At 47.9% G+C, this 25,164-nt stretch overlaps 1 protein-coding gene across 3 annotated transcripts in view; it reads left to right on the top strand.

Moving 5' to 3' along the window:
* The window catches only part of MSRA (methionine sulfoxide reductase A), a 316,176-nt gene that overhangs the window by 237,984 nt on the left and 53,028 nt on the right, over positions 1-25,164 (top strand). The gene's annotated exons all lie outside the window — the stretch shown is intronic.

Here is a 25,164-nt window from a genome sequence, read left to right as displayed (position 1 = left end):
ATGGCCTGACTCGGTAAGAGGCACCTTCCTCTGTTCCTAGTGCCTCTTCTGTCACCCGGAACAGCTGAGGGGGGTACAACCCTGATTGGGATCATGGAGAGGAGGAGGTTAACCCTATCTCCTCATGCCATTTTCTTGCAAAAATTGCTCACCCCACTGGGTGTCTACCCAGAGGAAGCTATCTGCAAAATAGAAGAATCAAGCAACATCTTAAAATTTAATCTGCCCCCATCCCACCAGATTTACAAAAGTGGCCAGGTATTTATTGAACTACCATCACTGTTGTCCTCCCCACAATACCTCCATATTTCTATTGAGCTTTTTTAAAAAGCTAACTTTAGATAAGATAATGGGTTTACAAAGCAATTCCCCAGTTTCTCCTTTCATACGATTCCTGCTTTGTTTGGTTTGTTTGGTTTTTATTTATTTATTTATTTATTTATTTATAATGAATGTTACAATTAGTAACTCTCCTACAACACAACGCATTAAGGAAGATGCAATTTTTCTTTTATTAACAAGTATTAAATAAGCTGCATTAGAACACAAATGATATTTGTGATGGAATTCCTTCCCGAAGATTATTTTTATTCCAGAAAGCTATGAATGGTTGCCATTTTCTCCAAAAATACATTTATATACCTTTGTCTGCACAAATGCATCTGAATAAAGCAGTGAGCTTGCTCACTAGCATAGCATGCCAAGCCTTTCTATGCCATTTTCAACAGATGGTTTGCTGTTATTTTCCCAATTCTTTTCAATAATAATTTTTGGCTGCTACTAACAGATTCCCAACAAGCTCTTTAAAAAAAAACAAAAAACAACCACACGTCCTTGTGTCACTTAAGAGAACAGCATGGCTTAAACAAAAGTTCATCTCTTGTTGTTTTTGGAATGATCTTTAATGCTTTCTTCCAGTGGTTTCGGGTAACTTTGCACCGCTGACATAGCATAGTCTAGATCAGGGATTCTCATCATTGGGTCCCCAGATGTTATTGGACTTCAACTCCCATAATCTCTAGGCCCAGTGGCCTTTGGCTGGGGATTATGGGGGTTGAAGTCCAATAACATCTGAGGACCCAGCGTTGAGAATCCATGGTCTAGATGGCACTCTTGAACCACAGAGCTCAGTCTGTCAGGCTTGCAGTTAAGTGGAAGTGGAGCACGGGTGGCAGAAAAGGTAAGGGACTGGAGTGGGCTGCTGGGAGCCTCCATTCAAGACAACCAGTCCCTCAGGTGATAGAATAACTGCATCTTCTAATGTATGTTACTGTACGGAGTTTAGATTCTTACAGCAGTGTTTGGTTTCTTGTAACTGACTTCAGATTTTTTGACCCTTCCCATTTCCAAGGTTCAAGACAGTCAGTGACACATTGAAAAAACCTATACTGCATCCAGTTAGAGGATGGCTTCACATATAGCGGGGAATCTCTATTTCCCCCCAACCTGAGATGCAGAGGGAACTTGAAGTTGGCACTGTAGACAGTCACATATCTCCGTCAACAACGAGCTGAGTTGGCAGAGGTACGCCCCTGTCTGCACCTCCCAGCAAGGCCCTGGATGCTATCCCAGCCGCCTGCTATGCGCTGCCCTTCAAATGGCAAGCTTTATCTGCATCAGCCACTTCGCAGCCATTTGTAAAGAGGGCTGGCTTGCCTGGAACGAACCAGAGATGTGTGCAGATCGTACAGATCACCAGTAGCATGCCCCTTAGGGCAGGCTGCACTGAGTTTGGCAAGCCAAGTTCAATTCTTGGTAACGTATCTAGGTTTCCTATCTAGGAAGATGCAGTTCCTGCCATAGGGTGGGTTCACTTGATCATGGGCAAGTGGGTAAGCAAGTAGGTTTCACATTATATGTGAACACATCCATACTAAAACCCCACCCCCTGTAGCTGATTTTGTGGCCACCTGGAGGTAAACAATGAGAAGTGCACAGAAGAGGGGCCATTGTAGAATTGAATTTCAGAAATAAAAGCAGGGCCAGCATCAGTGGTCAGGCAACTCAGCATGCATGAATGTCCCAGGGCCTATGGCTGTCAAAAGGCCTCTTGCCAACCCGTGGGGTGGTCACAAAAGGTAGCAGCCACCCAAAAGCCCTGTTGCTCCTGCAGGCTGAGCCTCCCCTGCAGAGGCTGCCTTAGCAAGGACAGCAGCTTGGAGCACTCTTTGGCAGCCCCCACCCTCCTTTACCGATAATGCAATGCTCCACTCTTGCATCTGGTGCCATAGCACGGAGGGCATTGCATTATAGATGAAAAAGGAGGCAATACGGGACCGAGTATACTGAACAAAAGGATTGTGGCCCCCAGCACAGCTGCCTTGCCCCGTCCCACTGCTGAGGAGGTCCGCGAAGGAACTTGTTTGCGGGCACCCATGGGCCTCTCGCCGGCACTCACTGTGAGAGGAAAGAAGGAGACAAACAGGACAAGACAAAGGAAGGGAAGGAACCATAGTCAATGGCACACTACTGTTTATGGCAAACTTCTTGGGCTGGATGGTACATTTGCCCATTATCTTAACTCATGATGTGCACGCCAATTGCATTCCTTGCTTATTGTGAAGCCTGCCTATTGCTCACACAGCCACAAGGGTGCTAGAGTAGCATTATTTAAGCATCATTAGTATGCAGCAAGGCGCCTTCCTTCCCACTTAATCCCTCTGCAAAGTGGGCCTACAAGCTCCCTCTCTCTGTTATGACAGTGTGAGTCTTTGTGCTTCTAATGCAACACTAATAAGACTTTAAACCAGAGAGCTAAATTAGGTAGACAGGAAATTGAGAGGAGAGAATTAAATCCAATGAATGGGGAGTTGGGAGGAGAAGCAGGTGGGGGCGGGGGACCAAGGCATGTGTGTATGGGGAGCGGGGAGAAAACAAGACACCTTGGAGAGTTCAGCAGTACAGGGAAGACATAATGAGCCTGGGCAGGGCTTGGCAAACGGAAACCTGGGATGGACATGAAGCTTGTTGAAACTGGCTGCCGTTGGCCGTGTCATGAGGCTGGGGCACAAAGGCAAGGTGCCCGAGGGACTGGTTGTCTTGAATGAAGACTCCCTGCAGTCCACTCTAGTTCCTTACCTTTCCTGCCACCCGAGTTCCACTTAAGCCTGTCAGGCTGAGCTCTGTGGTTCAAGGGTGCCACCCAGTGTTCCCTGTAACAGGGAATCCCAGATGTTGTTGAATTCAGCTCCCAGCATCCCCAGCCAAAGGCCATTGCAGCTGGGGATGCTGGGAGTGGTAGTCAACAACATCGGGGATTCCCTGTTCTAGGGAACACTGGTGCCATCTAGCCTGCAGTACCAGCCTGCCTTAGCATGGCCAGTTGAGTTGACCCCTCTGAGGACTAGTCCCTGCTCACCAAGCCTTATAAAGCCCTAGAGCAGACCTGCTCAAGTTAGGCCCCCCAGCTGTTTTTGGACTACAGCTCCTATAATCCCTAGCCAGAGTGGCCAATAGCCAGGAATTATGGGGTTTGCAGGCCAAGATCTTCAGCAGGGCTGAAGTTGAACAGCTGTGCCCTAGAGCCTCGGTCTGGGCAGCCTGTCTCTGCTGAGCACAGTGTTTATCCCTGCCTGTTTAGGACCATGCACTTGTTTCTAGCTCACTTAGTTGGTTCCCTGGAGGTTCCAGTACCTGATCACCTGTAGCTGGACTCTTCCTGGGCACAGGCAATGGACTAAGTTAAGCCACATGTTAAGGGCAGGGAGGAAGAGGAGGCTCGACACAGAGCTAGGGTTTTTTTTTTTTTTTTTTTTTGCATCAGCTCTGTCTTCCTTGTAAATGTTTTGCTCCTTTTTTAGAGTCTGGTACTGTAACCTCCCAAGCACAATCCACTGGGTTTGTTTCCTAAGCAAAGCCCTTTGAAATGTATGGGAGTGGTGCAAGAGCAAATGGAAGGTAACTGTAAAGGTGTTCTAATTACCAAGCCAGGAACGTCTCACAACAGTGCAGCTGCAACTTAAGGCTGCAGATGTGCATGGCAAATGCTAACTGCCCAGAGACGAAAGTTTGGGGCAGTATACAAATTTGATAAATAAAATAAATGAAGCCTTTCTCTTTAAGGAAAAAGAAAAGACCATTCCAGTGAGAAAACATGCAGGTAGAAACAGGACAGATAAAGCCTTTGTATACTCCATCAAAATGATGCAGAGCCAGAAGAATAGCTACTACCTTCCAGAGAGGGGAGCCCCTCACAACCATAGGAGCCGGGCCCATGTGGGAGGAACGGACATGGTGGCATCAGCCCGCAAGGCCCCACTCCTGTGCCCTGGCTGCTGAGAGGCCAGCTGTGGAGCAGAGTGCCTGAGCAGATCGGACCTTTGTGCCAGTGCCTGAGGGCCTCAGCTACCGTCCAGCGCACCTGACAAAACACCATGCCCTTTAAGGAAGCGAGGAGCTGCCCTGCACCAGCATTTCCCCCTCTACTAAGCAGGGAAGTCCGAGAATCCTATCAAAGGCGATGAACCTGGGAATAGCAAAACAGAGGCCCTCCGGCTAGTCTTGCCAAAGAACTGAGCTGTGCACCCCTGTTCTAGGGCCATCTCCCTGGCCGTCAGATACATTTCCCAGCAATTCAGAGAGCACTTTCAGTGTCACGTGTTTGTGCATTTCTGTTGCCACGCTTCCTAAACCCAAGAGATGTAATAACCAGCCAAATATGTACAGTTGCCCAGCACAGTCTAACATCGGGTATGGCTTCAGTATTCAGCAAGCACAGTTAGAAAATGGCCACTCTCTCTGGGTACCATATAAGGGTTTGTAAGGCTCCAGATAAACAAGAGTGCATTAAAACAGCTATAAAAATGGCTTATCCATCAGATAAATCAAGTAAAAACTGCCCTACAGGCTAACCCTGGCGACCCAAATAAAAAATCTCTTACAGCACTGCTGAAAAGATCTATCCGGCTTCAGGGCAGGACTAGTGTGGAGAGCGTTAATGCTCCTCCCTGCTGCAGGAAGGCTGCTGCTCTCTGCTCCAGCCCACTTCACATATGGGTTAATTTCCCTCTTCCATCCTCTAGAGGACACCTCTGGCATATCTGGCTTAAACAGCTTTGCTTCATCTTTAATACCAATATTGTAAACTGAAATGGTCCAATCTGCACAATGCGTTTCTATCTAGAGTGTGTGTGTGTGTTTTAATATCAATACCCCCTTGATATCTCTATCATAATTTGACGGTGTATGTGGAGGTAGTTGGCAGGATCACCCTCGCCAGACACAAGGAAGGGCTCTTACAGAAATAGCTTGAGTGCTCCGCTTTTCTGCTCATGCTCCACTTGGGAATACCACTCGGGAAGGCATTCCCACATTCCAAGCTGTGTGTTTGCATTCAGCATTGTCTGTACTTGGAGCAAGTCCTTTCATAAGTAATATGTGCCTGGCATAGCTCCCTTCTGATGGAGGTAATGGGAAAATGTGTTCATCCTATAGCATATTGGCTTGGCACAGGCTGCGTGCTGGATGTGGTTCTGGCAGCTGCAAGACCCAGCTGCCCAGTTCCGACTAATCTCTTCTCGCAAAATACGAGCCGAGCTTTTTCTAGCATGCTGGGTTGTTACCAGGAATCACATAGAAGGTTGTGGTTAACTGGACTAGCATTCTCAGAGAGGTTTGGGAAGGCCAGCCATGAAGTGCAGCCCCCTACTCTAAGGCAAAGCCATCCCCCCTCCCCCCCCTCCCCACACACACCACCATGCCAGTCCTTATACTTAGTCAGTATTATTGTCAGCCATAGACAGACATCCTGTGCATGGCAGAAAGGTGCTTGCACAGGCTCACTTTCCCATCTGAACGAGGAGGGGGGCTGGAATTCTTTCGGAGTGCCAGATGTGACTGTCACTAAGACTTAAGCCAGGTGAGTGAACTCTGTGTAGAAAAGTGTGTGTTTCGTAATACAAGAAGAGTGATGTGGGCATATTTTCCACAGCAGGTGCATGGATCAGGTAACCAGTGCACACTCTGTGTATACAAAGGTAATCTACTGCTACTACTATCAATATTTATATACAAAACATAAACAAAAGTTCTCAAAGCGGTTTACACCGAAAAATAATAGCTAAGAATAGTTCCCTGTCCCTAAAGGGCTTACAGTCTAAAAAGATACACAAGGCAGATACGAGCAACAAGCACTGGAGGGATGCTGTCCTGGGGCTGGATGGGGCCAGTTGCTCTCCCCCTGCTAAAAATAAGAGAATCACCACTTTAAAAGGTGCCTCTTTGTTCACTTAGCAGGGCTTACACATCAACCTTCATGCGTAGGAAAAAGTAAAATATAAGGCCCCTGTGAATGCCCACGGCCAACTTCTGTAGATGGCTGTGTAAAGCAGGTGGTTTTAAAAATTCCAAATAGCCATTATTTGGCTATAAATAGACATAGACATTGTCTGTCTATGGCTGACAATAATACTGACTAAGTATAAGGACTGGCATGGTGGTGTGTGTGGGGAGGGGGGGAGGGATAGTGACTGTTGCTGGTGTGTGTCTTATGTTTCTTTTTATAGAATGTGAGCCCTTTGGGGACAGGGAGCCATCTTATTTGTTTGTTATTTCTCTTTGTAAACCGCCCTGAGCCATTTTTGGAAGGGCAGTATAGAAATCGAATTATTATTATTATTATTATTATTATTATTATTATTATTATTATTATTATTACCGTAGTACCTATTTCCCCCACTCCCCCTCAGTGCTCAAAGCACATTATCTCAAGAATTCTTCCTATTCCTCTGTAAGGTAGGCCAGAAAGAGAGAGTCGCTTGCCTAAGGCCATCCCCTCGGGTCATGGATCTGAGATTTGGACCAGGGGCTTCGTCCTTCACCGCCCATGTCCTTGACCACTCCCCTCTCGCTTCCTGCTCTTTAGCTGGAATGTAAAAGTAAGTGAATGCCCTGCTTGACGGCACTATAAGCAACGGATTCCGTGTGTAATTCTGCTTCATCTCAGCAGCTCGGCTCTCAAGTGCTGCTGCTGCTGCTGCTGCCACTCCGTTGTTGCTAGCAGCCTCTGCCATGTAGTTCTTGCAAGCCTTGGCCACAGGTTTCTCCTGGAGACTCGTTTGCACGGTAGGGCCCGAGGGGAGCCTTACGGAGCATCTGGCCGTAAGCATCTGGAACATCTGGCTGACTCAAGCCCCTCCCTTCATTGCTTCACTTCCTGTGTGAGGGAAGTGAAGTGATCTAGAAGCAGGGGTAAGCAGTGAGGTGGCCAGATTTGCAGATGATACCAAACTCTTCCGGGTAGTGAAATCCAAAACGGATTGTGAGCAGCTCCAAAAGGATCTCTCCAAACTGGGGGAGTGGGCGACAAAGTAGCAAATGCAGTTCAATGTTGGCAAGTGTAAAGTGATGCACATTGGGACGAAAAACCCCAACTTCAAGTATATGCTGATGGGATCCAAGCTGTCGGTGACTGACCAGGAGAGGGATCTTGGGGTCGTGGTGGAGAGCTCGTTGAAAGTGTCGACTCAATTTGCGGCAGCTGTGAAAAAGGCCAATTCCATGCTAGGGATCATTAGGAAGGGGATGGAAAACAAAACAGCTAACATTATAATGCCCTTATACAAAACTATGGTGCGACCACACTTGGAGTACTGCGTACAATTCTGGTCACCACATCTTAAAAAGGACATTGTTGAAATGGAGAAGGTACAGAAGAGGGCTACCAAGATGATCAGGGGCCTAGAGCACCTTTCTTATGAGGCAGGACTACAACACCTGGGGCTTTTTAGTTTAGAAAAAAGACGACTGCGGGGAGACATGATAGAGGTCTATAAATCATGCATGGTGTGGAGAAAGTGGAGAGAGAGAAATTCTTTTCCTTGTCACACAACACTAGAACCAGGGGTCACTCCATGAAATTGATTGCCAGGAGGTCTAGGACCAACAAAGGGAAGTACTTTTTCACACAACGTGTGATCCACTTGTGGAACTCTCTGCCACAGGATGTGGTGACAGCCAACAACCTGGATGGCTTGAAGAGGGGTTTGGATGACTTAATGGAGGAGAGGTCTATCAATGGCTACTAGTCGGAGGGCTGTGGGCCACCTCTAGCCTCAAGGGCAGGATGCCGCTGAGTACCAGTTGCAGGGGAGTAATGGCAAGAGAGAGGGCATGCCCTCAACTCCTGTCTGTGGCTTCCAGCGGCATCTGGTGGGCCACTGTGCGAAACAGGATGCTGGACTAGATGGGCCTTCTTGGGCCTGATCCAGCAGGGCTGTTCTTATGTTCTTAGGGAAACCTGGCCACTTAGGCTCCACCAGTCGAGTCACCATTCATCCCACACACCACCAGACCCCAGCAGAGCTGGACCCCCTGTGTCAATTGAATCGGATAAGTACATTCCAGAGCCTTGTCTTCAGACTACCAAATGCACATCTCTTCTCTGTGTGGCACTTTATTATTTGCACTGCCTTATAACACATGCCCACAGCGGAACTTTCCACACTGACTGTTCAATGCTAAAATTGGAAGCAGGAGAAGCAGAACCCAAGGATTCCCCTCATCCCCAGCATGTCATCTCGACTCCTGGGGATTAATGCAAGGTTCAGCAGAGTTGCCCTGTAGCTTGCAGGGAATCAGTGGACCGAATCAGCACATCTGAGCCCTGACCAAATTAAACAAAACACAAAACCCTCTGTGGATGGTTCTTGTTTGGAAAAGAAGGATTTCTCTTACTCTGAATCTGCAAAAATGAACTAACCCCCATCCCATAATTTTGCTGCAGACTCATTGGGTCAGTTTTGCTTCTGGGGAAATCCAAGCAGGTCCTCCTATGGTGTCACATGTAGTCGACCGTGTGCCCCCGCTGCTTCCTGGCTTCAAGGTTTGAGAGTGCGCTAACTTTGCCTGCACCAGATGGTGACCAAGAAACCCCCCTCTTCAGCCACACAGTCCATAACATGCACACGCATATTTGTCGGGTAGGCCTTGTTCTTTTTTAATGCTTCCCTCAAGCCGTGTTCTCTAACAGTAAAATGCTCCCTAAAAATACTAAAATATTTTTAGTTGTTGTGTACAAATCAGGTTGTGTTGCACATTTCCCTGGTGAGCAAAAGTGATGAGTTTGTGTTCATTAACTCTGGGCCATCTGGTGCAAACATGATGCAGTCTGTGAATCAAAACACGCCTCAAACTCCAGGGATCAGACTGACTGCCAGGCCCTGTGCTTGAGACTGGGGAGGCAGGCAGCAGTTGACGACAGTGGCTCCTCCCTTCCTTTCTCTCTTTAATTATGTCTCCTCAGCAGCGTATCTGAGGTGCTGTGGTTGCTTTCAGAAAGTTGTGTTGTGTCTTGTCATTGACAACCCGAGTCACCTTCAGAGGGCTTGTTTGCCTTGGAAGCGGTTCATTCTGTCCATTGTTTCTCTTGTGTGGTCTGTGTCTTATGCCATGATAACTTGCTAATAATGGGAAGCGAGTGGGGTAACCCCAGGAAAATGAAGCAAGGCCCCTCCCAGCCAATATATTTTCATCCTACCCTTCCTCAAAGGAGCTCAGTGCATCGTGGAAGGGTACCCCCTCCCATTTTATCTTGCAAGAAAGATTGGACTGAAAGATAGTGAGGCTGTTCACACGAGCAGCCGTACCTAGGTAGGGCTGCTCATGTGAACCGCTGGGATCGAGGCCAATCCTGGCGCTCCCTCCCCAGATAGCCCGGGATGTTTACCCGGCCTTTTACCTGGGTAAAGAAGCACGAGCATGCCCTTTTACCCAGGTCTGGGCTCATGTGTGTGTGCTTGGATTTCAAGGAGCCCAAGGAGAACACAGAGCCAGGTGCCTAGAGCACCCACCTTGAGGGGAAATCACTCACTGCACCATGCTCCTCGTGCAGTGCATTTAGGGATATCTGGAGGCCGGGCTGCATTTCCCCAGCTTGCAGAACTCTGCCCTGCCCAGAGCAGCCTGGATCGTGTGGGCACATGAGCCATGCATCCCACACATGAATTGAGATTGTCTGGGGAGCATGCAAGCTCGATCTTGCCTTCCCCCTGCACCCTCCTCTCCCAAGGCCACTTAAGGAATTTCATGGCTGACCAGGGACTGGTTCCAGCCTCCCCAATCTTAGTCTGACACTTAAGATTTGTACTTATGGTTATGAGTAGGGTAGGAGAAGCCTCCTGCCTTAGGGAGCTGGGCGCGCTACCCTTCTCTGCTCATGGGTGAGTTAAAAACAAGGTCAGAGGCACAATCGGTGACTGTGTACAGAACAGCCGCTGGGTCGGAGGGCTCCATCCCACCCAGCAGCTGCACCTAGCTCTTGAACGAGGGAGGAGGAAAAGCCCTCCGGCCCAGCGGCTGCTCAGCACACACCCACAGAGGGTGCTTCTGACCTTGTCTCCCCGACAAGCAGAAAGCAAGAGCATGCACAGCTCCTGAACTGGGGTAGGAGGCGTCTCCTACCCTATTAATGGTCATGAGAACAGCCCTTTAGAGTACTACACTGGCTGTTCTGTAAATCAGTGGCGGGGAGGACCCCAAATGGCGCCATTCCACATGTCAGTTGTGAACATATACAAAAATGCCAAGACATCTTGCATAATTAAAAAAAAATTATTCAGAAAGGGGAAAAGATTCTGTGTACAAACTTGGCTTTCTTCCCAATCATCTTAGAATTAAGAGCGTGCCGGTCTGTGCCAGCCGTTTTCTGAGAATGGTAGTGAATCTGCCATAAATGGCTGGTGCAGCTAGCACCTCAGCCAACGCCCTGCCCTTATTTAGTGCCTCACTTCTGTGTTTTTCATGTGAAAGTAGTGCCTCACCTTGAGCATTATTGTTCTGTTCCTCCTCCTTGATTATAAGGGCTTTAAAAAATTTGTTCCCTTTTGCCCAAAACCTCTATCCAAGTCCACATGAACTTGCTGTCAAGGAGCTTGTGGGCCCAGCACCCAGTGTCTGCTTCAGTAAATCTGCGGATGACGTGAAGGATTGTAGTGTGTGTGTGAGGGCAGGGGCTGTAGCTCAGCGGTGGAACATCTGCTTTGTATGGAGAAGACCCAGGTTCAATCTCTGACACCTCTAGGAAGGGCTGGGGAAGATATCTATCTGAAAACCCCAGAAAGCTGCTATCAGTCAGGTGGACAATACTGAGCTAGATGGATCAGTGATCTGACTCTGTACCAGGTAGCTTCATGAATGCCACAATCCTCTCCAAGAGACAGTTGGCTTCCAAAGGAACTCCCCATGTGAGTGGAAACCTGCATACCGGCGAAGAATTCTGATTTTCTTTCTGCATTGACCTCAGGATCAGCTTTTGGGGGGGATGAAAGTGCATCATGGGAAAGAAGATCAGAGAAGCCCCAGAAAATCATGTGAGCCATTTGGGAACAGCCATTGTGGCTGGAGATGATAGGAATTGTAGTCCAGCAACTGGGGGCCTCCAAATTTTAGAACTTTTGCTAGTTTTAAGTACCCAGCATTGGTGCGAGTTTCACTTTATTTTATTTTATTTAAAACTAGTTTTAAGTACCCAGCATTGGTACGAGTTTCACTTTGTTATTGCATCCATAGGTTTTGTGGATATACCCGTTGTATATCTGTATGTCTGTGCAAGGTGGTTGTTGGAGTTCCTGGGTACCCTATGTTACCCGTAGGGTCCTAGGAAGTCACTTCACTAAGTTTGGTCCCGATAGCTCAAAGGGTGTGGGAATGAATAGGAAACAGACAGACAGACATTCAATTTTGTGTGTGTGTGTGAGAGAGAGAGAGAGAGAGAGAGAGAAGTGATTCTAAAGGTCTACTTAAGCTGACTGCGGCAGCTTCATTGGTTACTGGTCTGCTTCCAAGCTAGAGTCAAGGTTCTGGTCTTGACCTTTAAAGCTCTGCACAGCTTGGGGCTGGGGTACTTGTTGGACTGTATTCACCCATATGAACCTGCCAGGGCCCTCCACTCAGCATCTCAGGCCCCACTCATGACCTCACCACTAATAAAGATCTGGTTGGTGGGGACTAGAGACAAGGCCTTTTCGGCTGTGGCCCCTTGGCTTTGGAATACCTTCTCTGAAGAGCTCTGCCATGCTCCCTCCATCAGTGTTTTTAAAAAACAATTAAAAACACATCTTTTTAAAGAGGCTTTTAAAATGTTTAATATGGTAGGTTCCTTCATTTTTATAGTTCTCAATTTTTTAAAAAAATAAACTTTAATTTGAAATTTATTTATTTTTAAATGTAATTTTAATTGTGATTTTAACTGTGGCTTTATAGTTGTTTAACTTAACTTGTTAATTTTATTAGTCTCTTATTTTACATTGTATCTGTTTTGCTCGGGAGTAATTTAATCTGACTATCAGCCTGTGTCTTTATGCACCAGTTTCTGACTGCGTAATGTGGTGGCCTCAGTCCTACAACTGTCTTGCGTTCTGGACCACGATTAGCTGAAATAGCACTTAGTGATACCAGTGGGAGCCAAAAGTAGCTCCACTGGAAGATGGGTTAGGAGAAACGGCCCCTCAATCATTCCTGTGGAAGCCAATTGTGATGTCACCAGCAGAATAATGTAATTTTAGGTGTGGGGAATAAGAAGCAAAAGCTTCTTATTCTGTAGAGCAAAGATGCAGTTTCCATGCCAATATCCTTATATAGATTGCACTTAGCATAGTGATTTTAATAGTGCTGGTTTCCTAGGTATGTGTGGGAAGGGCATTAGCAGGGAAAGAAAAGATTGTCAGACAAAACTATGCCAAGGAAAATTCACTGTGATGGGGAAACAAATTCCAGTAGTTTAGCAGCTCTTTCAAATAACTTCTCAGATTAATAAGACACATTTGAAAGAGAAAACAATGTTTAACAGCGGCCAGATGCAGCCACAAGCGAAATCCTCAAGTTGGGCTTGATGGCGGCATCTGTTGCTTGTTCTTTGTCCCAAGCATCATCACTGCCATTGCTGCTGTTGATGCTAGTCAAAAAGCAAGTGAGAAATCTACAAAATAAATGCATAAGTAATGAAATAATTTAGCAGTTTACTATTCTGCTTCTGTTAGTCCCAGGCAGGGGTAAAGGTGTAGCCATCACCGGATCTCCATCCCTTATAGTGGCGGCCATACTGAACAACCCCTCTGCCTTCTTAGATTTCACCCGGCATTACCCACGGACTCTCTTGCTTGTATCTTCTGAAGCATAAAGACTAAACTTCTGCTTTAAGAAAAAGAAAGATGAGGCTCTCAGGTAGTTGAAATTCTGTGCTCCATGCTACATCTTTCACTCGTGCATCATGATTGTGTGTGTGTGTGTGTGTGTGTGTGTGTGAGAGAGAGAGAGAGAGAGAGCGCAAGCACTAACATTTGAGATAAAAACTTCACATAACTAAAGGTGAGGCTAGGAACATAGGAAGCTGTCTTCTACTGAGTCAGACCACTGGTCCATCTAGCTCAGTATTGTCTACACAGACTGGCAGTGGCTTCTCCAAGGTTACAGGCAGAAGTCTCTCAGCCCTATCTGGAGATGCCAGGGAGGGAACTTGGTACTTTCTGCATGCAAGCAGGCAGGGGCTCTTCCCAGAGTGGACTCATCTGCTGAGGAGAGTTTCTTACAGTGCTCACACATGTAGTCTCCCATCCAAATGCAAACTATTGTGAACCCTGCTCAACAAAGGGGACAATTCATTCTTGCTACCACAAGACCAGCCCTCTGCCCACCAGGCTGAAACACTGTAAGCCCTTATGTGCCAGAATCTGTATTTAGAGGAAATAGGCACATGGGGTTTTTCCATCCTTGTTCAAAGGTGTTTGGAGGGCAGAGCCAAGCCAAAGCAAAAAAGAAAACAAAATTGGCAAAAAATAACATATATTAAGACTGACTTCAGTTCCTCCTCAACCTAATTGTGTTGTGCAAGAGCGGCAGTTACTTATTGATCTTGAGCTTGTTGGTTTGAGGTCCGGGGTGTGTCAGGGCCACTGCAAAGAGTACAACTCGGTACTGAAAGCACAACAATTAAGCCTTTAATGCCTTTTCAATGCACTAGATTCTCTAAACTACCTTCTCAGGAGCAAGTGCCCTTTTCAACATGATTGATGGTGAGATTTTGCTTTCTGCCTGGGTGGTAGCAGCCATGCTTTGCCTGTTTAAGCCATCTGCTTCTCCTTTCACTTTCTAATCTTATTCCTTTCCCTAAAGGCACATCTGTGGTAGACCATGGGCCTGCCTATCTTCTTGAAGAGCTGGAAGTATTATTATTTCTGCATAAATGAGATCCCCCCTGAGGCTGATGTTAATAATTCAGTTTCAGACCCGAGGATCTGAGTTTGAGGCTCATCCAAGGCCACTCAGATCTGTGGCTGAGGCAAGATGGACTTGGGTCACTCAGACAGGCGTTTAGCACACAGTCTGCTGGTCCACAATGTCCCTGCTAGAATCTGAATTTGATGGCTGTTTTAGAGTAATGCTTGCATTATTGAAATGTTGATTTAAGTTGATTTATATTCTGTTTTTCCAAAGCATTATGCTCAAAGTGGCTCACACAAGACAAAAAATAGTACATTAAAAATGGTATCAACAAATCAATAATATATCAATTCATTACAAAAGTCTCAAAAACTCAATAAACACAACAAATTCATTTCAGTAAAAAGAATATCAGCAGTTCAGTGAACATATCAAATGCATTTCAAGAAAAAGCAGTCTCTTAAATAAGTGTCTTGAATTTACTTATTGCAAAACTTGAGTAGGCCAAAACTGGTCCCACATTTCTCTCCACCACAAACAATTTTTTGCTCAATGTCTCTTAGTTTTCTTCCATTGTATTTTGCTGCTGAAAGTGGGTCTCTTCTTCTGTTTCTTGTAAACAGAAGAGTTGGAATCCTTGATTTGTATGCAAAAGACCTAGTATTTCCAGTTAAGGTTGGAATAGACCCTCCTCAACCGTGGAGAGCCAATGCCAGTCAGTGTAGACCAGGCATCCCAAACTGTGGCTGTCCTGCAGATGTTGGCCTACAAATTTCTGGCTACTAGCCATGGTGGGGGATTATGGGAGTTGTAGTCCAACCGCAGTTAGAGGGCCTCACTTTGTGACCCCTGATGTAGACAGCACTGAGCCACATAACAAAGGGTCTGGCTCAGTAGAAAGCAGCTTCGTATATCCCTCAGTTTCATACATCACAGGATTGTTTTTTAGGATTAAAAAAAGAGGATATGTTAAAATTCACTAAAACCCTTGGGATAGAATTGGAAGGAAATCTAGAAAAAAAAAAAGGGTAGCTGTCCCTAAACAGCTCACAATTTAAGCCGAAATTATAAAGGAACATAGAAGCTAAAGGCAAGGGGAATGGGGGGATTAAAAAAAAATTAAAAATGTAGTGTTGGTATACTGGTGAGAGTTTTGCCTGCCTGCCTCCCTCTCTGCTCTTCCTTTCATGGGTTTTCTATCCCTGCAACCATGTTCTTTTTAAGGTCCAAACAGACTTGATTAGAAGAGAAAAATGTCTCTAAATACAATTCCTGCAGGTCTTTTTCTAGGCAATCTAACTTACATAACACTCATGCCTATTGACTATCATCTGGAGCCTTGTATTTTAAGAACACCTCAGTGACCCAAAGCTGCTTAAAATGAAGCTTACCAGCTCTGGGGCAGCTTACATTTGAAACACCAGGTGGCTGCATTTTTATATAGAGACGGATGGAGTATTGCTCTTAAGAGCTATCTGCTGCAGATGTGGCTTCCTGCTGGGGTGCTGGTTTCAGGCCTTGATACTTATCAGATCATTCGGTTAAGGTGCTTGCAAATGTCTGAGAATAGGCATTTGCAAAGTGCAATAATGATATGCATCACATAGATTAACTCAGAAGTATGGATCACTTGTTCCTCAGCTCAGGGCTCTTAGGGAGGGGGAGGGATTTGTATCAGGGCCCAGCAACCTGGGGGGCCACATATGGAGAGGTGGAATGGGGTCTGGACCTGTGCCAAGTGCACCGTTTACTCTGCTCACCTTGAGGAGGTCACAATACCTCAGGTGTGCAGAAATTCAGCCAGTGAAAAGATGTGACCATTTATGGGTGGGATTGGGGACAGCAGAAGACAAGGAAGGAGAGGAATAGAATGGAAGAAAAAGGAAACTTTTAGTGGCCATTAAGAACAGGGAGACTTGAGGCCAAACTATATGACATATGTGTAATAGTTTGATTTTTAAAAAAAAGAAAAGAAAAGAAAAGCAGATATGAGAAAATTGCAGTTGGGAGTGGAAGTGTGGCATCAGGAACAGGGATGTTTGCCATTTCCTTTTTGCTTTCCTGATCAAATTTGCCTCCCTCATCAGCTTTCCCACTTGCAGCAGAAAAGATATGGCTACCCATTTCATTTCTTCCATGCATGGGATAGTCACTTGGGGCGGGGTGGTTCTGAGCAGAAGAACAGCTGGAGAGCAGCACCCTATCCCTTCTGCAGCTCTACCACTCCTGAGTCCCTCTCACATCTGCTCTCACATCTGCTCTAGCTTGGTCAAGGAGTGGAGAGAGCCAGCATGTGCACATGCTAGCTAAAGGAGCTATCCAGGGTACTGAAGCTGTCACCTCAATCACTGGAAGCTTTCCCCAGATGCTTTCCTTTGGTTTTCCTGCCCAGAAATCACCAACCGTCTTCCAGGCTTGAAAAAGGAGATTCTCAGGATGGCATACTTGGGGCTGTTTCAAAGCAAACTCCATGTTTGCTGTAATTTGTTTGATTGTGTGATGGTGATGAAGCAAAGTACATGACAAGACTTGAATGCACAGTGTGATACTCTCCTCTACCAGCTTCCAGGACACTTTCCGAGCCGCCTCCAGAGACACCAGGAGCTACAACCCAGGCCCTGCCCTGCTTCCCAAATCTCTCTGGATTTCCCACAATAGTTCTCAGAGCCCCTCTCTGCCACCCTCTTTCTCATCCATTCTAGTGGGACTGGTGGCGGGGGGTGGGGGCTCCCAGAAACCACTGTGAGCAAAACAACCACCACCCAAATCCATCTGGGATCAGCCCAGACACCAAATGGGTCTAGGTTCAGTGCAAAACTGATCTGAGAGGTGGGGAGTAGCTTTCAGAAATCCATTTTTCAGTTTCAGCAACATCACTAAGAATGTTGTTTCCCTCCATACGGCCAGAGGGGAAAAAACAGGCTTAATTTTATTTTGTTTTACTGTTTTACAAATTAGGCAGCTCCATGCCTTAGTCTGAGATTTAAGGGGGGCAAACCTCATAGGAAACAGGGCTGGGGTGGAGGTGGGGTCACTACTGTGAAGTCAGGTGGTTAAAAGGAAGCCGGATTTATCCAGCCCTCTTGCTTCTCTGATGCTGCACTTTTCTTTTTTTAAAAAAAGGGTGGGGGAGTGCCGATTGGTGGAAGAAACTTTTAGCTCATTATGGTCTGCCTTTCCCCCTGTGAGTCTCACTACTGTTCTTAATTTCCTGACCAGCTTGTGCCCCTCCCCCGCTCCTTTCCTAGCATCTGTGGTCGTTTCAAACGGAGCTGCACTACCTGCTGCTCTGACTTTCTAACATACCATACATGTTGGATTGCCAAGCAGTGAACTGCCAGCCATCTGCTATCCAAATCAAAATTTACATTGTTTCTTCTTAAAATAACGCCTTCAGAATACTAAGTAACTCTCTGCATCAGGTTTTCAAATCTGAAAGCCAGCCAGAATTTAAGGGGTGGGGGAGAGGAATGCCAAATGTGCCTCAAAGAGGAACACCGGGTGGTGGAGAGGGGGAGAACTTTTGAGAGCTGCAAGGAGGGTGGGTTTTAGGGTCCGGTTTTTCTTTCTCCTTGCCGCCTGATCTTATACTGAAAGAGCCATAGAGCAGGAAGACAAATACCAGAAGGCCCTGTAGTCTAGGGCTGCGGGACCACCACCCCTCAGCTGATACCTCTACCAAAATCCAGCCAATGGCATGCTATAAGCAGAGAGCAGATGCACCGCGGAGCACAGAGCTCCAGATGACTCAAGCCACTGAGCCCAGCCACATGCTGCAGTGTGTGTGTGTGTGTGTGTGTGTGTGTGTGTGTGTGTGTGTGTGATGTAGTTATTACTAAAGTACCTAAAATTTCTGAGCTAATTTCTAGAAAAACCAGTTCCTAGAGTTCATAAGTAATGTGGAGCTGTGGTTCAGTTAAAGCCAAAAGTTAAACTTCCTCTCTCCTTGGCTGATGTGGTTCACAGAGACTTGGAGGATGTTCTCATGTGCACCCTAACACAGGCTAGGGAAGCCCAGTCTGGCTTAGACTGCATGTGAGAACCTCCAGGATTGGCCCGATCCCAGCAGCGCAGCAGCGTCTAGCCCCGCTTTGAAACCTGGCTCTTGGCTGGGGTTAAGGGCTCGAGTGAGCCCTTTACCCAGTCTCTGGGATTGTGTGTTTGCTGGGGCTATATTCAATCCAACCCTGTTGAACTCTATGTTCAACAGAGATGGGTGCCTAGAGCACACATCTCTTGACCCTTGTCCAATATGGCCCTTGACCCTTGCCCAGCATGGCTTGTTCTGTCTAGCAGGGAGGCTGTTGTAGGCGGCCTGGTGGAAATCATAAATGCCTCTCTGAGGGAGGGCAGGATGCCTCCTTGTCTCCAGGAGGCAATTATTAGACCTCTTCTAAAGAAGCCTGCATTAGATCCCTCAGAGTTGAGCAATTATAGGCCTGTTTCCAACATCCCATGGTTGGGCAAGGTAATTGAGAGGGTGGTGGCCTCTCAGCTCTAGGCGGTCTTGGAGGAAACTGATTATCTAGACCAACTGGTTTTTGGGAGGGCTACGGGGTGGAGACTGCCTTGGTCGGCCTGATGGATGATCTCCAATTGGGAACTGACAGAGGAAGTGTGACTCTGTTGGTCCTTTTGGATCTCTTGGCGGCTTTCGATACTATTGACCATAGTATTCTTCTGGAACGTCTGAGGGTGTTGGGGATGGGAGGCACTGTTTTACAGTGGTTCTACTCCTACCTCTCGGACAGATTCCAGATGGTGTCGATTGGAGATTGTTGCTCTTCGAGATCTGAGCTTAAGTATGGTGTTCCTCCAGGCTCCATACTTTCTTCAGTGCTTTTTAATATCTACATGAAACCGCTGGGAGAGATCATCAGGGGATTTGGAGCTGGATGTTACCAGTATGCTGATGACACCCAGATCTACTTCTCCATGTCAACTTCTTCAGGAGTTGGCATTTCTTCGATGTGGTCTCTGTGCTTTACACGAATGGGCTTTGCGCCTCCAGAGAGACCACATCGGAGCTTCCAAGCTAGAGAACTGCTTTTTGGCGGTAACTCCGCCCCCTCGGTATATAGGCGGCTGTGCAGGCTTCCCTCTCCAGTCCTTTGTCTGCGATCGAAGACACAGCGTTGAGCTCTTCCTTGCTAGACCCTTCACAAGTACTGCATTCTCCTTCCCTCTTTTCTCCTTATTTTAGTTCAGTACTCCCCTTCTTTAGCGTTTTTATTTCACCCCCGGTCCCCCCCCCTCGGATAACTCTTAGATTTGTTTTCCACCTCATCGTGGCCTTTGGGCCCAGCGTCCTGTGCATCCTTCGCTTTCGCTTCTCTCCATTTGCCTTCTTTGGCCTATGGCAAAGACTACAAAATTTAAGCAATGTGGTTGCTGCAAATCCAAGATCCCTTAGACCGACAGCCACAAGTTCTGCCTTTTTTGCCTTGGTGAGTCCCATAAAGTTGGCTCTTGCCTACACTGTGTGGCCTTTACCAAACAGGTGCACAAGAATTGGGCCTTTCGACTTTGTTCTTGGCTTTGGGAACAGTCGTTCCAACCTACTGGCTCGGACAAACTGTCCACCATGCAGGTTTCGTCCAATACCTATCCTGCACCCTGGGGCTTACAGCCCATTTCATCCCCTCAGGGAGTCTCGGCGACTACCCCCTGAGGTGAATGTGCCCGTCGATCCCGTGGCCGGGGCTTCGACGTTGATACCGAGGAGTTCGGTGGCAGTGTCGATTTCGACGGCGGCGTTGATTGAACCACGTTCTATCCAACCGTCCAAAAAGAAGAAGAGTAAGAAGGACTGTCGCGCTCCTTCTGAACCTCCAACAAAAAAGCAGAAGTCGACGCACAATACCGAACGTCGATCCCGAACCCTACACACTGAAACTGTCCTATATACTGAGATCGCTTATGGCTCCAGCCCACACGATCCCGTGTACAAGTCTGACCATGACTCTTAGCCTGAGGAGCTCCCTCCCGAACAACCATGCCTCTGGGCCAACCGGGATTTGGAAGCTGCTCTGGACGAGCGCTATGCCAGACAAGTTGAGGAAGAGGCTGATTACTTCTACACTCATCAGGAAATTCGCCAATGCCATCGGGCCTCCATGGCTGCGGAGCCTCCCCTTCGATGTTCTGCCTCCCCTCGCTCTTCTATACCAGCCTACTCGGCCTCGGCTTTGCTTCCGAACCCGCCTTCGGGATCGGCAACTTTGGCTCCTCCTCCCCGGACCACATCTCTTCTACCTCCACGGGTTCCATTAAGAAACTTGCCGGTGTAGGCTGCCATGGCTACTATTCCCCCCGACTCCAGGCCAACGCCTCAGCTCCAGATTTGACCCCTTCAACCTCCGGTATCGATGGACTTGTCGGACACGTCTTCGGACGAAGAGGGCCCGGAATCCTCCCTGTCTGATCGGATATCTCTGGGCTCTTCGTCCCCCTCTTTATTGCTGGACTCGAGGCCCAGTTCTCCATCGGAGGACTTCCGTGTTTATACAGACTTTGTCTCACGTATGGCAACTTCCCTTGGAGTCCAACTTGCCCAGGGAGACAAATCTGAACCTGACCCTCTCTTTCAATTAATCGAGGAGGACGCCCTCCCATCGGTATCGTTACCGTTGAACCTGTCCATTCTTAAAGTAGCCAAGACTTGTTGGATCAAGCCATCCTCCCTCCCACAAACATCTAAACGGCTTGACTCCTTTTACAAAGTCCATGCATCTATGGAACAAGATGATTCCTTCTTAAAGCAACATCCTTCTACGGATTCAATTGTGGTCGAATCTTCCCTTTCTAAATTCGGGGCTATTCCTCTTCCACCCCACCCAACAAAGAGGGAAAGAAACTGGACGGATTTGGAAGACGTTTATATTCAATTGCTTCTTTATTGACTAGAATCACAAATTACCAGGCATATTATGCCAAGTATCAATCCTTTCTTTGGGACCATGTTGCTCTATCCTTGGACCACCTTCCTGAAGAACAACAGGCCCCGGCCAAGGTCTTCCTCCGGGAGGCCACGCAGGTCTCTAAACAAGAACTACATGCAATTCGCCATTCCACGGAAGGGGCCGCCAAAGTAATGGCAACTTCCATCGCCCTCCGCCACCATGCCTGGCTCAGATCTTCCGATCTCACGCCTGATGCCAGATGCAGAGTTGAGAATCTACCCTTCGATGGCTCCTCCCTATTCGGAGAGAAAACGGATGATACTCTTCAGAAAGTACAGAAACTGCGTAGTACAGCCCGTTCCATGGGCCTTAAACACTCCACAACCCACCACTATAAACCACAGAAATGGCAACGCCAGCCATACTCTTCTAAACAACAATACTATGAACCCCAGGACAAGTCCTTTCGCTCTAACAGATATCACCCTTACAGAAAGCGCTCCAACTTCACCGGATCCAAGATGCAGCACCGATCCAAGGGGTCTCAGCCCCCAGCTAAAGGACAATGACTTGCACCCTATGCCCTGCTGGGGCACCAGACTCTCCCCTTTCATCTCTGCTTGGGAGAATATCACCATGGACTCCTGGGCCTTGACCATAGTGAGGATCGGTTATGCTATAGAGTTTGCATCCACCCCTCCATATAACCCTCCATTATCCACTCCACCCACCACAGCTCTCCTGCAGGAGGTCGACTCTCTACTCTCCAAATCTGCAATAGAACTAGTTCACAATCCACAAACCCTGGGATTCCACTCCCGGTACTTCACTGTTCCCAAGCCGGATGGCTCCCTTCACCCCATTCTGGATCTCCAGGAACTCAACTCTTACATCACCTAACGCAGGTTCCGTATGGTCACAATTCCTACCATCATCTCCCTTCTGCAAAAGAACCAGTGGTTCGTCTCCATCGATCTCAAGGATGCATATTACCACATCACTATCAGACCTGATTTGTCATTTCCTCCGCTTTCAAATAGCACACAATACTTATCAATTCTGCGCCCTCCCCTTCGGACTGGCATCTGCGCCCCGGGTGTTCACCAAATGCATGGCCCCGGTGGTGGCAGCCCTACAACAACAAAATATTCAGATTTTTCCGTTCCTCGACGATTGACTCGTGGTGGCTCACAACCCACAATCCCTTCTCAGAGACCTCCACACAGTCATCACCCTCCTCTCCAATCTGGGCCTGCAGGTGAACTGCGACAAATCGAAGCTCACACCCTCCCAAACCATAGAATTTCTGGGAATCCTCTTCGACTCCGTGCAATCCAAAATCTTCCTGCCTCAACGCAGAACCCAGGCTATCCTAGACTTGTCAACCCACCTCCTCTGCCACCCTGATGTATTGGGGTAGCCTTGACCCAATAGGGGAGGTTTGTTTCTGGGCAGATGGAGCCCAATAATCAGCCCAGACGAGTGGACTTACAATCAAAGCTTTATTTACTCTTAAGTAGTAAAGGTGCTGCTCGACTAATGTCAAAGAGCAGGACACAGGACCATTACAGAAGGCAACACATTTATAGTCACAAGTATTCTTCAAAATGCAGCTGCATAGCAATCTCATCATCATGACTGGCCAAGGTTAGGGAATGTGTGCAGACTGCAGACTGTTCGTTCCAGTCTTATCTTTCAGCACTAACGGGTTACTTTGACTTTAAAGAAAGAGAAAAGTACCAGTAAACAGTTTCGAGAACTACCGACAAGGCCCACTTCTGCAAAACCTTGAGCTTAGTTAAACATAATGGCGTTGCTTATGTCAAGCTGTGCACTTCTATATCTAATTTGCCATACATCAACCCTACCCAATCAGCACGAACAATGCAATGCCTGGTAGGACATATGGCCTCCACCACCCATGTCCTCCCTCACGCCAGACTATGAGCCAGGGCCCTCCAGCACTGGTTTCTCTCCGTGTTCTCTCCTCATGAGGACTCCCTCGCCACCAAACTAATGCTTCTGCCTCGGGTTCTGCACTCCTTTCTGTGGTGGACGGACACGACCAACCTCACCGTCATCTCCCCCTTCCACCTTCCCCGTCCAGCCCTTCTACTCACCACGGCTGCATCCTTGGACGGTTGGGGTGCTCATGCCAACAAACACAACATCCACGGCATCTGGACCCCAACCGAAGCCTCCCATCATATCAATTATCTTGAACTCTTAGCCATATTCAAAGCCTTGAAAGTCTTCCTTCCCCTGATACAAGGCTCCCACATCCTCGTTCAGACGGACAATACTACCGCCAAAGCTTACCTGAACAGACAGGGCGGCACCTCTTCCACCCCCCTCCTGTTCCTGTCCATAGACCTATGGCTTTGGTGCATTCACCACAATATCACGCCCTTGGCGGTCCACATACAAGGACAAGACAATGTCACGGCAGACAGGCTAACCAGGACTCAAACAGCATCTCACGAATGGCAACTACATCCCCCCCCCGCTCCACTCCCTCTTCCGCTGTTGATTCCTCCCAGAAATAGACCTCTTCGCGTCAGAGGCAAATGCGCAATGCCACCAGTATTATTCCAGGTCCGGGATCGGACCCAATTCCCTGGGAGACGCATTTGCCCTAACTTGGATGAACCGCTTCGTCTACGCCTTCCCTCCAATCCCTCTACTTCCTTGAGTCCTTCAGAAGATCTCCCAGGACCGCCCACATTGCATTCTCATTGCCCCATGGTGGCCCAGGCGGTCCCGGTTTCCCCAACTCCTTCGTCTATCCAACCACCAGTACCACTGCCTCCCGAACATCCCTCACCTCCTCTCCATGCAGAACGGTCGCCTTCTCCATCTAGACCTACAGCGTCTCCACCTCACAGCCTGGCACATAGTCCCGCCCTCCCGGCGGACCTGCTATGAATAGTCCAGGCCTCGCGCAAACCCTCCATGGTCTCCTCTTACTCCCACAAGTGGACCAGCTTTCAAACCTATCTAAAAGACAGAGAAATTCCCCTACACTCTGTTTCTGTGGAACATACTTGTGCCTACTTACTATCCCTCAAGCAGGCCGGACTTAAAATCCCATCCTTGTGGGTCCACCTGGCAGCCATAGTGGCTAACTTCCCCACCTCCACACCCTCGTGGTTCCAACACCCTTCTGTCAAGCGCTTTCTTAAAGGGCTTACTCACCTTTATCCAGACCCGCCAGTCATGGCCCCGGCTTGAGACCTGACTTTGGTCCTCTCTTTGCTCATGAATGCTCCCTTCGAACCCATGGCTATGCTTTTTCTCAACCTCCTTTCCTGTAAGGTGGCCTTCCTCACAGCTATCACCTCGGCCAGACGGGTCAGTGAACTCAGAGTTGACCCTCCTTATCTCACCTTCCACAAAGAAAAGGCCATCCTGCAACTGGACATTGCCTTTCTTCCGAAGGTAGTCACATCGTTTCACCGTTCCCAACCAATCTCCTTACTGGCATTCTTCGCCGAGCCGACGACTGCGGCCGAACGATGCCTCCACACTCTAGACGTCCGAAGGGCGCTCGCCTTCTACGTCGACTGCACCTCTACCCTTCGAACCTCCAATTTTCTCTTTGTGCTCCACTCTGGCCCTAACAGGGGCAAACAGACCTCTGCACAGACCATATCCAGATGGGTGGTCCGCACCATCTCCCTGGCATACCAGATTGCCAAGAAGCCTCTTCCACTCTCTCTTAAAGCACATTCAACGAGAGCAGTTGCTGCGTCTACTGCCTTTGACAGATCTATTCTCCTAGATGTCATCTGCCAGGCGGCTACGTGGGTGTCAAAGCACTCCTTCATACACCATTACACCCTGGATGTCCAAGCCAGAAAAGACGTGGTGTTTGGCAGGGCAGTGCTACAATCTATCTTCGCCTGATCCCGCCTCCAGGTGAGTATGGCACGGGTGCAGCTTGCTATGAACCCATTCGTGTAAAGCACAGAGACCACTTCGAAGAACGATAGGTTGCTTACCTGTAACTTGGATTCTTCTAGTGGTCATCTGTGCTCTTACATGCCCACCCATCATCCCCTCTTCTCATGTCTTTTCTGCTAGTCTCTTTCAGATTGCGGACTCAAAA

The sequence above is a fragment of the Hemicordylus capensis genome, chromosome 1 (genome assembly GCF_027244095.1).
Source record: "Hemicordylus capensis ecotype Gifberg chromosome 1, rHemCap1.1.pri, whole genome shotgun sequence".
In the NCBI taxonomy this organism is placed as follows: domain Eukaryota; kingdom Metazoa; phylum Chordata; class Lepidosauria; order Squamata; family Cordylidae; genus Hemicordylus; species Hemicordylus capensis.
This window is presented reverse-complemented; position numbering and strand designations above follow the sequence as displayed.